This window comes from Leptonychotes weddellii, chromosome 7 (assembly GCF_054177405.1).
Source record: "Leptonychotes weddellii isolate Sample4059 chromosome 7, ASM5417740v2, whole genome shotgun sequence".
Lineage (NCBI taxonomy): Eukaryota > Metazoa > Chordata > Mammalia > Carnivora > Phocidae > Leptonychotes > Leptonychotes weddellii.
This window is the reverse complement of record NC_138375.1, coordinates 3,030,240-3,044,995: the sequence shown is the minus strand read 5'-3', so window position 1 is coordinate 3,044,995 and position 14,756 is coordinate 3,030,240. Positions and strand designations below refer to the sequence as shown.

General features: G+C 44.3%; 1 non-coding gene across 1 annotated transcript; it reads right to left on the bottom strand.

The window, feature by feature from the left end:
* Window positions 1-14,445: 14,445 nt before the first annotated feature.
* LOC115940987 (U6 spliceosomal RNA) lies at window positions 14,446-14,550 on the bottom strand. The gene has a single exon (XR_004075720.1). It is a non-coding gene; the product is annotated as a U6 spliceosomal RNA (small nuclear RNA).
* Window positions 14,551-14,756: the final 206 nt, after the last annotated feature.

Genomic DNA, 14,756 nt, shown 5'->3' with positions numbered 1-14,756 from the left:
TGATCTCAAAGACCCTTTTTAGCTCTTCTTTTTTTTAATTTTATTTTATTATGTTATGTTAGTCATCATACATTTTATCATTAGTTTTTGTTGTAGTGTTCCATGATTCATTGTTTGCATATAACACCCAGTCCTCCATTCAATATGTGCCCTCCTTAATACCCATCACCGGGCTCACCCATCCCCCACCCCCCTCCCCTCTAATTATATGAAGCTATTACAGGCTCCTAACACAAAGTCATGGCCACATAGCAATAGTGGGGAAAAGACTGATGATTTTGTCACCTTCCTCCCTCCTCCCACGCAAAATGGTGAGCTCTACTTTCTCCGTTAAGGCAATGATATGGGATGCACCCGGTAGCAAGATTGCCACCAAATAGAAAGGCCTTGGAGTTCTCGGTGCTGCTGCTTGCTTCAATTTTATTAAAAGAACACTTTTTAACATCAAGAAGAACTTGTTTAAATGGTTCCGGAGGCCAAGTCCTGAGTTTGTGGGCGCATCATCAAGAACACTCTGTCTTGGAGAGGTGCATAGTCGACTTGCATAAAATAGATAGATGCATCCCAGAGGCCTAAGTGGCAAGTCTTCCCATGGAAGCTTTTAGCTTATCTTTGGAAGCATAGAATTCATTCGATGTGGTTAGCATTTCACAGTTATTTAGTCAAGCTGTTGCATCAGCAGGTTATTTTTTTTTGAAATTCATACATGTATTCTTCCATCCAGCAATTTGTGTTTTCATCAATCACTTATCTGTTCTTTCATTCAATAGATATATGTGACAATGTATTATTCTTGGGGTTTGTGGAAGCATTGGAGACTTCAGACCGCATAATGTAATTCCTGTTCCAAGGGTGTACACGTCTAGCTGGATCACATTTAGGGGACAGTACATTTAAAAGTTAGTATAGGTGTTATGGTGGCAGATTCCTAAAGTTCAGTGGTGCAGGTCAAAACAGAGGAGCATGTGGGGAAAGGCAGATTGATGAGGGAAGTTGAGGACACATGTCCTAACAGCTTGGAGTAAGTCTCACAAAAATGAGGAGGAGCTGAGGAGTTTGGGATTGGTCTGGGAGAACCTCCCAGACTGACAGAGAGATGGATGATCTTGACGGAGGGGGAATTTGGAAGTGCTCACATTGCTGGCATGGCCAACACATATGGTGCTGAGATGGTAGAAAGCAGAAGACCAAAGAAAGTCATACTCAAAAAATCTAATATCTCAGGACTTCATAATATGTTTGGCACTTAATTTTTTTTTTGCATATGAATATTTGCTTATAAAAAGATAGAATGATGGGGACGCCTGGGTGGCTCAGTCAGTTAAGTGTCTGCCTTCGGCTCAGGTCATGATCCCAGGGTCCTGGGATCGAGTCCCGCATCGGGCTCCTAGCTCGGCAGGGAGCCTGCTTCTCCCTCTCCCTCTGCCTGCCTCTCCCCCTGCTTGTGCACTCTCTCTCTCTCTCTCTCTCTCTCACTCTCTCTCTCTCTCTCTGACAAATAAATAAAATGTTTAGGGAAAAAAGAGAATGATGGAATGGAAGATAAAGTTATTCACAGAGAGCATAAGATCTTAGAAGTGACAAAAGGACACAAGAATCAGAACACAGCTGAAGATATTAATTTTGGAGGAGAATGTAAAGTAACACTTATTCATAGAAAGGAAGCAAAAAGACAAAGGGAGAAAGTGATCAGTGGAGCAGATGGAACTTGAGGGCCTTCTCTCTGGATAACTTCTGCTTTCTTTGACACCTGTATAGTTGGGGACAGCACAAGTGCAGTAGTCCTTCTCCAGACTAGAAATTCCTGAAAGCATCATTTAGTAACACTCAGTGCTTATGGAGAGAAAGAGTAAATATTCAGTGTTCTAGTTATGGCTATGGTGTGATTTCCTCCTTCAGGGCTCTGCCTCCATGAAGAGCTACAGAGTGTCTATTCTCAACTGGAACAACATTGCTCCCCAAAGGGACAATGATAATTTTTTTTAGGGGGAAAGATGGTAGGTGAAAAAGAACTTACTGTTTTGCATGAAATACAGATTTAACCAAATTCACAAAGAGATACAGTAATTCTGTTGTATTTAATTTATATGGGATGGATTAATAACAAAAATTGTCAAGAAGGCTCCTTAAGGAGAGAGATAGGGGGAAAAAAATGAATGAAAAGAGAAAGGGCTGTAGAGAAAATTGCTAGTTGGTCTCATTTTTCTGGCCGAAAGCAAGAGAGTAAGGAAATATTTGTTGTTGCTGATGCAATGGAAGTGGTAAGTCATAGGTTCTGAGCTGGGTAGAGAGGGAAGTAAAACCAGAAGAGAGCTCAATGATGAGACTAATAAAGAAAGGAAAAAAAAACACTAATCAGGTCAACAAATATTACAACACATGGCTGGTGCTTGGGCTGCTTGGAAGCACTAGAATTATAAGAGATAGACCAACACTGGACTTGCTAGAGGATGGGGTTGTTGAGCTGAGGAAAGGTTTGAGAGTGTGGCTGCAGAGATGGGTGGTCATGGTGGACACCAGGCCACAGCCGTGTGCAAGGGAGTCACAAAGAAGCCCTGAGACCATGTGTGTTCATGCAACTAACCCCCGGGGAGTGAGACCTGAGGCCATTTGTGCCAATGTGGCCTAACTGTGTGTTTCAGAAAACTGTTTCCAAGAAGATAAGCTATCTACCAATATATAGCTTCACTATGTATTTCAGAAAATTCCTACAAACTCATTTTTCTGAGTAAACAATTTCCACCTCAAGCCAAAGAGCTCTCATTTCATGGTAACAGATTGTTCAATTTACTCGGGCAAAAAGCTCACTTATCAAACAACAGTATATTTATAAAGACTTACCTTACAGTCCTCATCTTGTCTGTCAACCCTAACATATGTTGTCATGAAGTTTGCCCAATCCCAATCATGTCTCTGCAAAGAGAAACCCATCTTAAATCCCCTAAGTCCAGGAATGAAAACCCAATAATCTTCTCTGCTCACCCCTGCCTTAGAGGAAATTATTAAGACTCTGCCAAGGGCCATTCTCGTTATCACACTAACCCTGATAAACTTAGTTTTGCCTAATTCACAGGGTTTTTGTGTGGACTTGAGAATTGACACATATTTGTAATGTCATCCATGTGGAGGGTTGGAACCTGAAAATTTGATGATCAATTCAAAATGTTAAACAATATCAGTTAATAGTTGAATAAATACATATTTCAAGAAAGTTTAATGACATTCAGCAAGATGGGGGACGTTTTATCCGTATGAACTTTTATTAGAAATAAAACTACATTTTTGGGGAAAATACAGTAAGAGTAAATGGGATTGATAGGGTTACCCGAAAAGGTCCAGTTATGGATAGAAATGTTCTGTATACTATGAAAGAAACAATAGCTATTTATCCAGGAACAGGACAGGGGAAGATGATGTCACATGGAGCAAGGCCAGGCATTCTGCCAGATGACTTCTTCCTTAGTTCCATAAAACACAGAAATTTATGACATAGTGAAATGTTTGGAAGCATTTCTTTTTAACAAATAACTAAAAGTGTTAGTCTCATTCTGGAATCAAAACAGTATGTACAGATATGGGATGAGTAGAAGCATAGGAACAGAAACATGAGCAATGAGCATGGCCCACGAACTCAAAGATTTTCTAGGAAAAACTACTGGCTTTCACCTGGTGCAGGAGTTGTCTGTGTGCCCAACAGAATAGAGAAAGACATTCATCCAGGAACATCAGCATGATACTTGAATACACCACTATTATACTCAATACTCGTAATGTGTATGATTGTGTGTGTGTGGCTGTGCATGCGTGATTGTGTGTGTGTGTGTCATTGAGTCTCATTGTGCGTATACACACAGGCTGTACAGATGGCTTGAGCCCATCATGAACTCATTCTAGTGCAATGTTCACCCAGGCACAGTCCCCATGATGGCCTTAACAGCAGAATGGAATCTAGAACAGTTACCTGGGTGTATCAGTCAGTTTGGGATGCCATACAAAATACCACAGACTGGGCAGCTTAGACAACATAAACTTATTTCTCACAGTTCCAGAGTGGAAGTCAAGACCAAGGTGCCAACATGTGTGATCTCCCTTGAGGCCTCTCTCCTAGGCTTGCAGACAGCTACCTTCCCTCTGTGTCCTCATGTGGCCTCTCCGTCTTTCTCTTCCTTGTGTGCACACATCCTTGTTGTGTCTCTCTCTTCTTATAAGGGCACCAGTCCTATTGTTTTAGAGCCCCATTATTATGACCTCATTTAACCTCAGTGAGGCCCTCCTTAAGGGTCTAATTGCCAAATACATTTTCACCAGGGGTTAGGACTTCAACATAGGACTTTGGGGGGACACAGTTCAGCCCATAACAACCCAGCTTGGCACTAAACAGTTTAAGAGAGAAACTAACCATTGTTCTGCAGCTCTGCATCTTGCCTTTTACAAAGCACAGCTGTTCTGCCCGCCCACATCTCAGATGATCCAAGTCCACATCAGCCTCACCTGCAGCCCTGGTCCAGGTGTGCTGGCCAACTTCCTGTTATGTCCCTTCCTGTTTAAAAGCAGTTCATCTTTTATACATAATGATGGCTTAACAGAGGAAAGTGGCAGTGTCCTCCTAACCAGCCTCTTCAGTGGTGCAATGACCCATCCTTTGATAAACCAAAGGCCTGGCACTGCGGGCACGGACGCATCTATTCTCTGAGTCAAGGGCACAGTGATGATCCAGATCTGCCCGTGGCCAAGTGCAGTGCCCAACATGGCAGGCTGAGGCCATGCAGCCACGGTCAGCCAGCTTGCAGGGCACAGCCCACCAGGACACTCTCTACGTGTCCAGCATCTCTCCTGGACCAGGACCCCTTCACTCACCCCAAGAGCCTCTTTGCCCCTGGGGGTTCTACCTCCTTTCTAGTCCTCAACATTCTTGGTCTATGCACCAGGGCGTGGTTTTAGGAAGTCAGTTGGTATTACCACTTCTGAGGTTTTAAGCTTGATCCAGTTGTGGAAGATAAAAGAATCAGGCAGAAGATACTGACATGACAGCTTCATGAGTGATTGAGTCACTAGAGATCGGGGTTTGGGTGTGTGGCCGATATTGTCCCACTGTCATCAATCACAGAACTAGGCAGAAATATCAAGCCCGTGGCAGGATGTGTGCTCACAGCTCAGGACGGTTACTCCCACACTTACTCCATGATGAAGGACAGATGTGAGACAGTATGTGCCTTGATCTCTAAGGAAAGAGAAGGGGAAGGAGCTTGACCTGCAGCCCATTTTTTTTCCTAAGCTCAGTTAGGAAATGGGTTAAGTCACACCTGGTCCAACTGGCAGGAGAGGCCCAGGAAAGACCAGTAGAATTTGGAGTTTCTGATATCTGTCCTCTGAACACAGGAAGCCTGGGAAAAAGAGTCCCTCCTCTACTGGGAGAAGGACATCAGAACACGGACGGAATAAGCAAAGACCTGGGACATGGCCCACTTAATGACATCATTATGCAAGAATTTCAAAGTGACCATCAGATGAGTGCACATGCAGTCCTGTGAATATTAAGACTCATAGTGTAGTGACACTCAGTCAACATCTGTCTGTACAAAGTGTCCCTCTTCAAGCACTCTTTGGAATTCCCATGAGTGCACATATCTATTCATGACTGTCTTATGGGATCCTTGTAATTTAAGTCTTTCCCTCCACCATCCGAAATGGTGGGGCTCAATGTCTTTCACGCCTCATTCTGATGGGGCTGAAACACTCCTGTTGGGAGATCTGTGCCATCTGGTGCTGCTCAGCCACACTCATCTGCAGGGCAGGTGTGTGTTTGTGTGTGTGTGTGTGTGTGCAACATGGTGATTTGGATTATGGTCCCACAACATCATCTTGTGTGACCCCTACATGTTCACCTGTGGTGATAAAGGTCTTTAGTTTCAAAAATCATGCATGCACCTCGATAGGCACACACACATCTCCAAAGCACCTGCTCAGGTTGACTTTCACTGCCAGCACAGTACTAGTCAGTACTCAGCACACTGAGGTCAAGAGGGGGAAATACCCCCAACCCTCCTCCGATAACCCCACCAAATGGTATGTCTTGGTTCCTTCCCCCATTTACCCCTGGGTTCCAGTTCACACCTCACAAAACCTGTTCCTCCAAACATCTTCCAGCTCTCTTTTTCTTGGCCTCATTCCTCCAAACAAAGGTGTCATGCCACCTTTCTCTAGAGGACCACGCGGTCCTCTAGAGAAACAACCAGTAGGATGTGTGTATATCTATCATTTATCTAGCTAGCCATTTATCTATCTGTCTGTCTGTCTATTTATCTATCTATCATCTATCTATCAGCAATCTATGGAGAGAGAGAGAGAAAAATGATAGATTAACTTGGTTGCAGAGAATCCATAATCCGTGGGCAGGCCAGCAGGTTGAAGACCCAGGGAAGAGTTAATGCTGCATTTAAATCTGAAGGGCATCTGCAGGCAGAATTCCTTCTTCCCGAGGGGACCTTACTCTCTGTCTATTAAGGTCTTCATCTATTGGATGAGGCCCACCCACATTATGGAGCATAATCTGCTTTACTCGAAGCTTATTGACTTAAATGTTCATCTCAACTGAAAAACAACAACAACAGCAACAAACTAAAACAAAACATTTTCACAACATCATCTAGGACAGTGTTTGACCAAATATCTGGGTACCTTGACTCAGCCACGCTGACAGAAAATTAACCACCACCTGTGAGATGAGATGAATGTGGACACTCACACAGAGGGTCTACAGCTCAAGGGAAGCACCGTGTTGGATTTGCCCAATTATATGAGAGATTTTTAATGGGACAATCTCTAATGCACATTATTGTTTTAATAGTCTATGTTTTTAGAACAATTTGTTCCTCACCCATGTAGGAAATTTATTGCAAAAACATCTTGCGTGTTTTTCCTCTTATGTCCTGTGTTATCCTCATCCAGTGTGTGTAAGGGTGAGCTGATGATCTCAGCTCTGGGTTTTCATGCTGTCTGTGCTGCTCACTATCTGGGCTACTACAGGTGCCTCTTCCCCCGTGTCTCAGTTTCCTCCTTGTGAACAGAGGTTCTGTTGGGCCCTACCTCCTAGGGTGGTTGGGCGACAGTAAAAGCCATCTGCTGGGATCCCTGTGGTCATTCACCACCTGCCTTCCTACTGTCTGGGGATGGAACTCAGGTTAGAAAGGTTCACATCATCCTTAGCATCCTCAGCCAACTGTTGTTCCTTGGACATCTGCATGCTGATCCAGCGAGAGGAGTTTTCTTGGGTTTTAACACTTCCTCTTCTTTCATCCCCAGAACAATTCAGAACCAGGTCACCAACACACTCGGCCTATTTCCCCGTTCATCAAGTTCACTTTCAATTATACTAATTTCCTGACAGTTTGAAAGCTAACTACCAAACGAGAAAGTAGTCTTGGAATTTATGAGAAGTAAGAGTTGTATCTGTTTGGGAAAATGTGATGATTTATGAATGCAGAGCTGTTCAGAGGACATAAGCTGTAATTTCCTAAAAAACAAAACAAAACAAAACAAAACAACAAAAAAAGCCCTGATAACACTGCCGATTACCCGGATAGAGTGATCTCCTTTTCATCACGAGCAAGTTCCCTGTTGTTGAACTGGATTAGTGGAAGGTCATTTCAGGGCCCCATGGGAGAAGGGGAGATAAGGGAGATGCACTCGGTGATCCGGAGTTTCTATGCGCTCATCGTGTTTGTTCCATTCCCATTAGACATCAAAGGAGCCATACCCATAGACGGATTCCCTTGTAATGATGCTCCACAATTAACCCTGGCAGCCACTCAATCTGGGTGACAAACGGCCATTGCGGTGCCTCTCAGTTCCTGTCCTTGTCGTTTGTTACCTTTGTTTTGGAAGAGGCAACCAAGATAAGGTGAGAGCTGACACAGGACAGGTGCCGGGCATGGGGCTGTGCAATTCAGAGTTCACGCAGCATCTCTACCCATGGGTATGGGTGTGAAGGCAGGTGTGTTCTCACCTGGGCACCTGACATGTTCCCCAGGGACACCTGGGCACTGAGGTCAAGAGGGGGAAATACCCCCAACCCTCCTCCGATAACCCCACCGAATGGTATGTCTTGGTTCCTTCCCCCATTTACCCCTGGGTTCCAGTTCACACCTCACAAAACCTGTTCCTCCAAACATCTTCCAGCTCTCTTTTTCTTGGCCTCATTCCTCCAAACAAAGGTGTCATGCCAAGAGAGAAAAATGATGCTCCATCGTTCTTCTTTTGGGCAGGACTGGCTTTACATCCGTGAGCTGGTCTGGCAACTCTGCTAGGTTTGTTACCTAGTGCCCGTGCCATTTTTCTCCCCTCCTGTTGGCCCTTTCCTCCTTCCTGAGTTCCGTAGGGTCTGGCCTGTTAAGCCGTGCCCAGGAAGGAAGCCAGGCAGGACCCCGTGATCTGCACAGGCTTTGCGACCCCTGGAGTCCTGTGCAACAGCTGAAGGAATTGAACAAGAGCGAGTCATCTCCTGCAAGGTTCTCCAACAGACCTGAGATTGGGAGATATTGGATGCTCCTCCTGAATCATCATGGGCCCAGGACGCATATCTGTTTTTATCACCAATTTGTAACTCCTGGGCACATTTATTGTTCTGAATTTAATAAGCTGCCTGAAATACCCAAGTAGAAAGTGGGTGGAAAAAGGCAAAAGTGATAGACCGGAAAAAGTGGAGGCAGTCGCTTCACTGTTCTGAAGGGTCAACTGGATCGTTGTAGGGACAGGATGCTATCTTAATGTGATGTGAAGGAGTGGCTAGATGGAGAGGTGGACTTAAATTCTGTTCTAATTCAAATTCTATCTTTAAGTTACTGCAACTCCTTTAAATCCACTGGGGCCGTGGTCTCTCCAGATTGGAAATGGCCATAGATCAATACCAGTGGGGATGATGTAGAACCTTCCGCTGCGATGGTGTCTTGAACCTCTGTGCAGAGCAGAGGGGACGACAAGATGGCAGTGCTCCCAGCAAGGCCCCAGCCTTCTGGAAGGCCCCAAGATCATCACTCCACATGGCCACCTTTGGCCAAGTGTTGCATCTATAGAGTGGGGATACACAGCTGCCTAGGAAGCTTGGTCGGGAGTCATGCTCATATCTCATTTATTGATCTTCAACAGGACAACTCCAGAATGTCACTGAGTGACCAGGCGTAAAACATGGCACTTTGTGGGAGCAGACAGGTTCATGTAAAGACAGAATTAGCTTAGTCATGGAAAGCCAGCAAGAACTAGGCACATTTACAAAGGAGTCTGGTTTTCAGACTATAGACATCAAGGTTTCAGGTTTTTCATGACTTTATCACTATTGTATTTATGGCTCTGTTAGCATCTGTACTCAGCTTTATCTCTTAGCTGCCAAAGACCAGTGATCAACACAGAGCAGTTGGAGTAAGCCCAGAATGCACTTGGCCATGATACCACACATGGGCAGCCTCTTCCGTGGTAAGCTCTTCCACGCAGGCTTCTATAAGTCGGTGGACAGAGTAAAGGGACGCTGTCAAGACCATGAGTTCTTTCATGGTGACCATGTCCATTGTACCTTCAACAAAATTCATCTGTTCCTTTCTAGGCATCCTACCTTCAGGTGACTGCACCACACTTCCCTCGTGCTTCCCGTGGGTAAACCATCTTACCTGGCGCACATAAGGCCCAGAACACAGACAGCGAAGGCGGACCAACCTCTGCCACACATCCTCTGACTGCACATCAAGACTGAACCAGACACAAGGTTGATTCCCTGCCCCACCCCCCATAATAACCACCACTATACAGTAACAATCACTGTAAAGAGTGTAAAGTACCTCTGAAACAAATAATCCATTATATGTTAAAAAACAAAAAAGAAGATAGCAGGAGGGGAAGAATGAAGGGGGAAATTGGAGGGGTAGACGAACCATGAGAGACGATGGACTCTGAAAAACAAACTGAGGGTTCTAGAGGGGAGGGGGGCTGGGGGATGGGTTAGCCTGGTGATGGGTATTGAGGAGGGCACGTTCTGCATGGAGCACTGGGTGTTATATGCAAACAATGAATCATGGAACACTACATCTAAAACAAACGATGTAATGTATGGTGACTAACATAACATAATAATAAAAAAAATTTTAAAAAAAGAGTGTAAAGATATATATATGTTTTTTAAAGATTTTATTTATTTATTTGAGAGAAAGAGAGAGAGAATGAGAGAGAGAGAACACATGAGAGGGGATAGGGTCAGAGGATGAAGCAGACTCCCTGCCGAGCAGGGAGCCCGATGCGGGACTCGATCCAGGGACTCCAGGATCATGACCTGAGCCGAAGGCAGTCGCTTAACCAACTGAACCACCCAGGCGCCCCTGTAAAGATATTTTTAAAGGAAAATTGCTAGATGTAAATTTCCCAAGTTTGGAAGACATGATTTTAGGAAAAACAGAGTTGTAATTTTCCCTAGAAAATAAAAGAACGAATGCTCCACATCCTTTGTAAAATAACTATTAGCTTTTAGAGAAGACCCCAGCCTTTACTCACTTACACATGCAAATATCGCAGTGTCTACTAATTAAAAAAAACAACAAACAGACTGCAAAACAAAACATCATCCAAGTCTGCAGACCCATTATACTTTCCCGTGTGTGCCTTGGGTCTGGCTCAGACGGGGCCACAGCTTCTGTTGTAATGGGAAAGTCACCTAGAATCATTGTCCCATTTATGTCCTACTCTCTTTTGTGGCTGAGTCACAGGCACTGTTTGGTGCTTATGCGTAGGGTCTGACTGACATCAGAAATGAGCTGCCAAGGCAAGAGTTTGTTTTAACAAAGATGGGATTGAGAAGACGTTAGTCCCTTGCTTCACTTCCTAGTGTCAAAAAAATTTGCTCTATTTTGATATTTGCCTTTGTTCCCTTCATTGGGGAATTAGGCTCTATGATAAACAGACATTACAACTTCTTTCGGAAGTGAGTGGCGGTGGCCTTGATGAATGCCCCTGGCTCACTCTATGCTACCAGTCTGTAATTGCTGCCACCAGGCACAACGTAAACCCACCTGCCTTCAGCCCTCCTTTTGGACAATGTGCCATCTTCAGAATCCTCCTGCTAACCCTTGAGCTGATTTTAACAACTCCCTCGCCATGTCCCAAGGCTAGCTCTCTTGGCACTAAACCCTCCATCGTGTAAAACCTAGTTGCTTGGGCAACACTTCGCTCCTCCAGCGTGAGCTTCTGTGCCACACACGCCCTTCCTTCTTCAGGTGGCTTGGAGAGGTAATCACTTCATTTACTTGGAGCCACATCCAAGGTAGCTAGCTTCCTTTCTACAGGAAAAGGGAAGATGGAATGTAATTTTAAATCTTTGTGGATTAAAATAATCCAGACCACCAGAGACAGTTAAAACTGCATTCTCAAATTGTGAGTCACAAATTTGTCTAGCTTCCGTTTTACCTGGAATGAAATTATGCTACCCTCTCTCCACCCTTTGGAACAAGGTGTTCTGCAGGCAAGAAAGGAATTTTTCCTTGTTCGGGTCTTGGGGAAGATACATTTGCCAACTGCTGAGTGACTGTTCAGAAGCCATGTCTTCAGCTCGCTTACAAAAGCATGACGTCTGCCCTGCACGTCAGACCAAACACGCCTCTGAATGAAACATTCATGAACAAGCTACTGTTTCCGGTGACAACAGGCAAACTTGTAGTGGACGTGGGGGTAACTTAAATTCTCAGTAAAATTCGGTCTCATTTGCTATAATAGGATGGGCAAAAAATCGCCTCTTCTCACGTCTATAAACCCTGAAGCAGAAGCTATCTCACTGGAGTGTGAATTAGGAGCTGGGGGGCAAGCAGAAAGCACAAAATCATTTCACACTGATTCACTGATGTCATCTCATGCTCATTTGCTCTGGTGCCAGGAGGTCATATTTGAATTATTTAAACCAAATAGAACAACATAAACTCTGAATTGGCCGTGAACTTGCAACAGTAGCATCTGTGTTTAAGTAAATGCTCTAGCTCAGTTCATCAGTTTGATGATGTATAAACCTAAAATGTAGGTTGCACTGGGCAGGCATCTTCCAAGTACAAAAGGGGGTGATCAGATAGATAATTATAGGTTCCTATACTTTCAAACCCACATTCCAGGGGCTCTGCTCCATAATTTTATAATTTTGTAATGGATGGAACCATCACCAAAATTGTTTTAAAGCAAGAGGATTGAGAATCCCTGTTGAACCCATGTCAGACACAGCAGCATCTCATGATGTTTTAGGGCGTTCAGATTGCTTTCTGGTTCAGTGGGCGTCTTAGCAACTTGCGGGTACTGCCAGTTTAATGGTGGCTTGAACTTGAACCACAGTGTAATGGTGGCTTGAACTTGAACCACAGTTTAATGGTGGCTTGAACTTGAACCACAGTTTAATGGTGGCTTGAACTTGAACCACAGTGTAATGGTGGCTTGAACTTGAACCACAGTGTAATGGTGGCTTGAACTTGAACCACAGTTTAATGGTGGCTTGAACTTGAACCACAGTGTAATGGTGGCTTGAACTTGAACCACAGTGTAATGGTGGCTTGAACGTGCGTAGTTAAAAACCCCAGGATTGCTCCTGAAAGTATAGAACTCCCATAGGGCCCCAAAATGTGACAGTCAGTCCACCTGCAGCCGTTCATCTACCTTTGGTTAGTCCTTAAAACGGGGACCTGAGGGAGGGGACAAGGAGAGCGGGGCGGCTGCGCGGGCTCGCACGTTCATCTGTCAAGAAAGGAGAGGCAGGTCTTTACTATGATGTTCAAGAAAACTCATCTCAGCCCCATCTTTTATTCAGTTTTGTCTTTTCATGTTTCATGTGAAGCTGTTTCCATCTGCATTCTTTTATTTAAAGATTTATTTTGCACGGAGCCCTGGGTGTTATACACAAACAATGAATCATGGAACACTACATCAAAAACTAATGATGTAATGTATGGTGATTAACATAACATAATAAAAAAAATATTTATTTATTTATTTATTTGTGTTGGGGTGAAACGGGAGAGGGAGAGAGAGAGAGAGAATCTCAAACACACTCCACCCTGAGAGCAGAGTTCAACACAGGGCTTGAACCTAGGACCCTGAGATCATGACCTGAGCCCAAATCAAGAGTCGAAAGCTTAACAGACTGAGTCACCCAGGCGCCCCATCTACATTCTTACTCAAATTGAAATGTTATTATATTTCACACACTTCCTATTTATTTGCATAGGTACATTCAGGTACTCTTTGTCACTGTATCTATAAATACTCTTGAATAGTGCCATAGACTAGGGTCTCCCTCTCTCAGAAGCACAGCTTCTCAATGGTACTTCACTGCCTCCTTGGATTTGCATTATAAATGAGTTATTGCAAGTTCAGCTAGGCTGAACTTCACTTTCCTATAGCTTGGGAGATTTTGATGCTATTATTCCTCAAACACTTTTTTAAATGCACACATTTATTATATTGGGTATTTTGGTAAAATAAAGCTGTTTCTTGAATTCAAGAGGTTTGCTCAGATCCAAGGACACTTTTCTGAGCCTGAATCCCCTGATCTCTCTCTAGTATTTAACACTCTTTTGGTCACCCATCCCTCCCTAAGCTTTCTCTTGTCTGCCTATAGTTACCTCCGAGTCTAAACCCAACCTTCCTGACCCCCAGCTCAGACATCCTTCTCCTGAGCACTTAGTCCTGAGACATCCACATGGAAGCCTCAGCCATGCATGCAGTCATCCCAGAAGAGTAACCAAGAAGACAATCATTTGTCTGATGCTGCCTGACCTATCTGAACCAGCTCTATCTCTGTTGGATGAAGATGAGCATTCCCGAATGTCTCCCCGAGGCTCCACAGGGCTCTTCGGGATCGACATGGAGCAACCCGGAAGCGAGCCTCTTCTGATGTCAGCTCTGATGTGTAAAAGACCTTGGAAGTCATCACTCCTGTCCTTGCAAGAAAACAAACTGCAAATCTTAGTTCCATCAAAGAATGGAGGTCGCAGAGTGAATTGCCCTCTAGAAATCTGAAGAGACAGATGAATAGAGAATGACAGCCAAGATCAGCTCACCTGGGGGAAAAAATGAAGAATTTCAAGATGGTGAGAGCAGAGCATTGAGCCAAGAGCAGGACCCCTCTGAGTGAAGGGCACATGAAGGAAGCAGGCTCTGCCTACTGCTCAGCGAGCCCTTCAGTGCTATTTGTGTTACTAGAAATAGTAACAGAAGCAGCAGTAATAGTACTCCTACCGCTAGGTGTAGTATTAGTACTAGGAGGAATACCACTACCAGCAGGGTTAGGTTCCGTGTTAGAGGTCACTACTACGACCAGTAAAATCTAATCACATCTCAAAGAGAAATCTGAAAATATGCTTACAATCTGACTTCCCCTTTGGCCCCTATGGACACTCCCAATGCCCCTACATTGGTAAGTAATCGATTTTTTTTTAAATATGGAAATGCTTCACGAGTTTGCATGTCGCCCTTGCAAGGGGCCATGCTAATCTTCTCTGTATCATTCCAATTGTAGTGCACATGCTGCCACAGGTGCAGGATTGTTGAGGGAACTGGGCAAATACCTCTGAACATTTTGTTCTCTCCGGCCCCAGCCCTCTCATGGTATCTAACTCGGACACTTGCAAATTGACTTATAATCTGCTGTTCTCCTCCAGGCCAACCTGTTCTTTTCATCCTTCATGAAGTCTTCCCAGATGGATCATTACAAAATGCAACCTCATGGTCTCATGCTAGATGAGAGC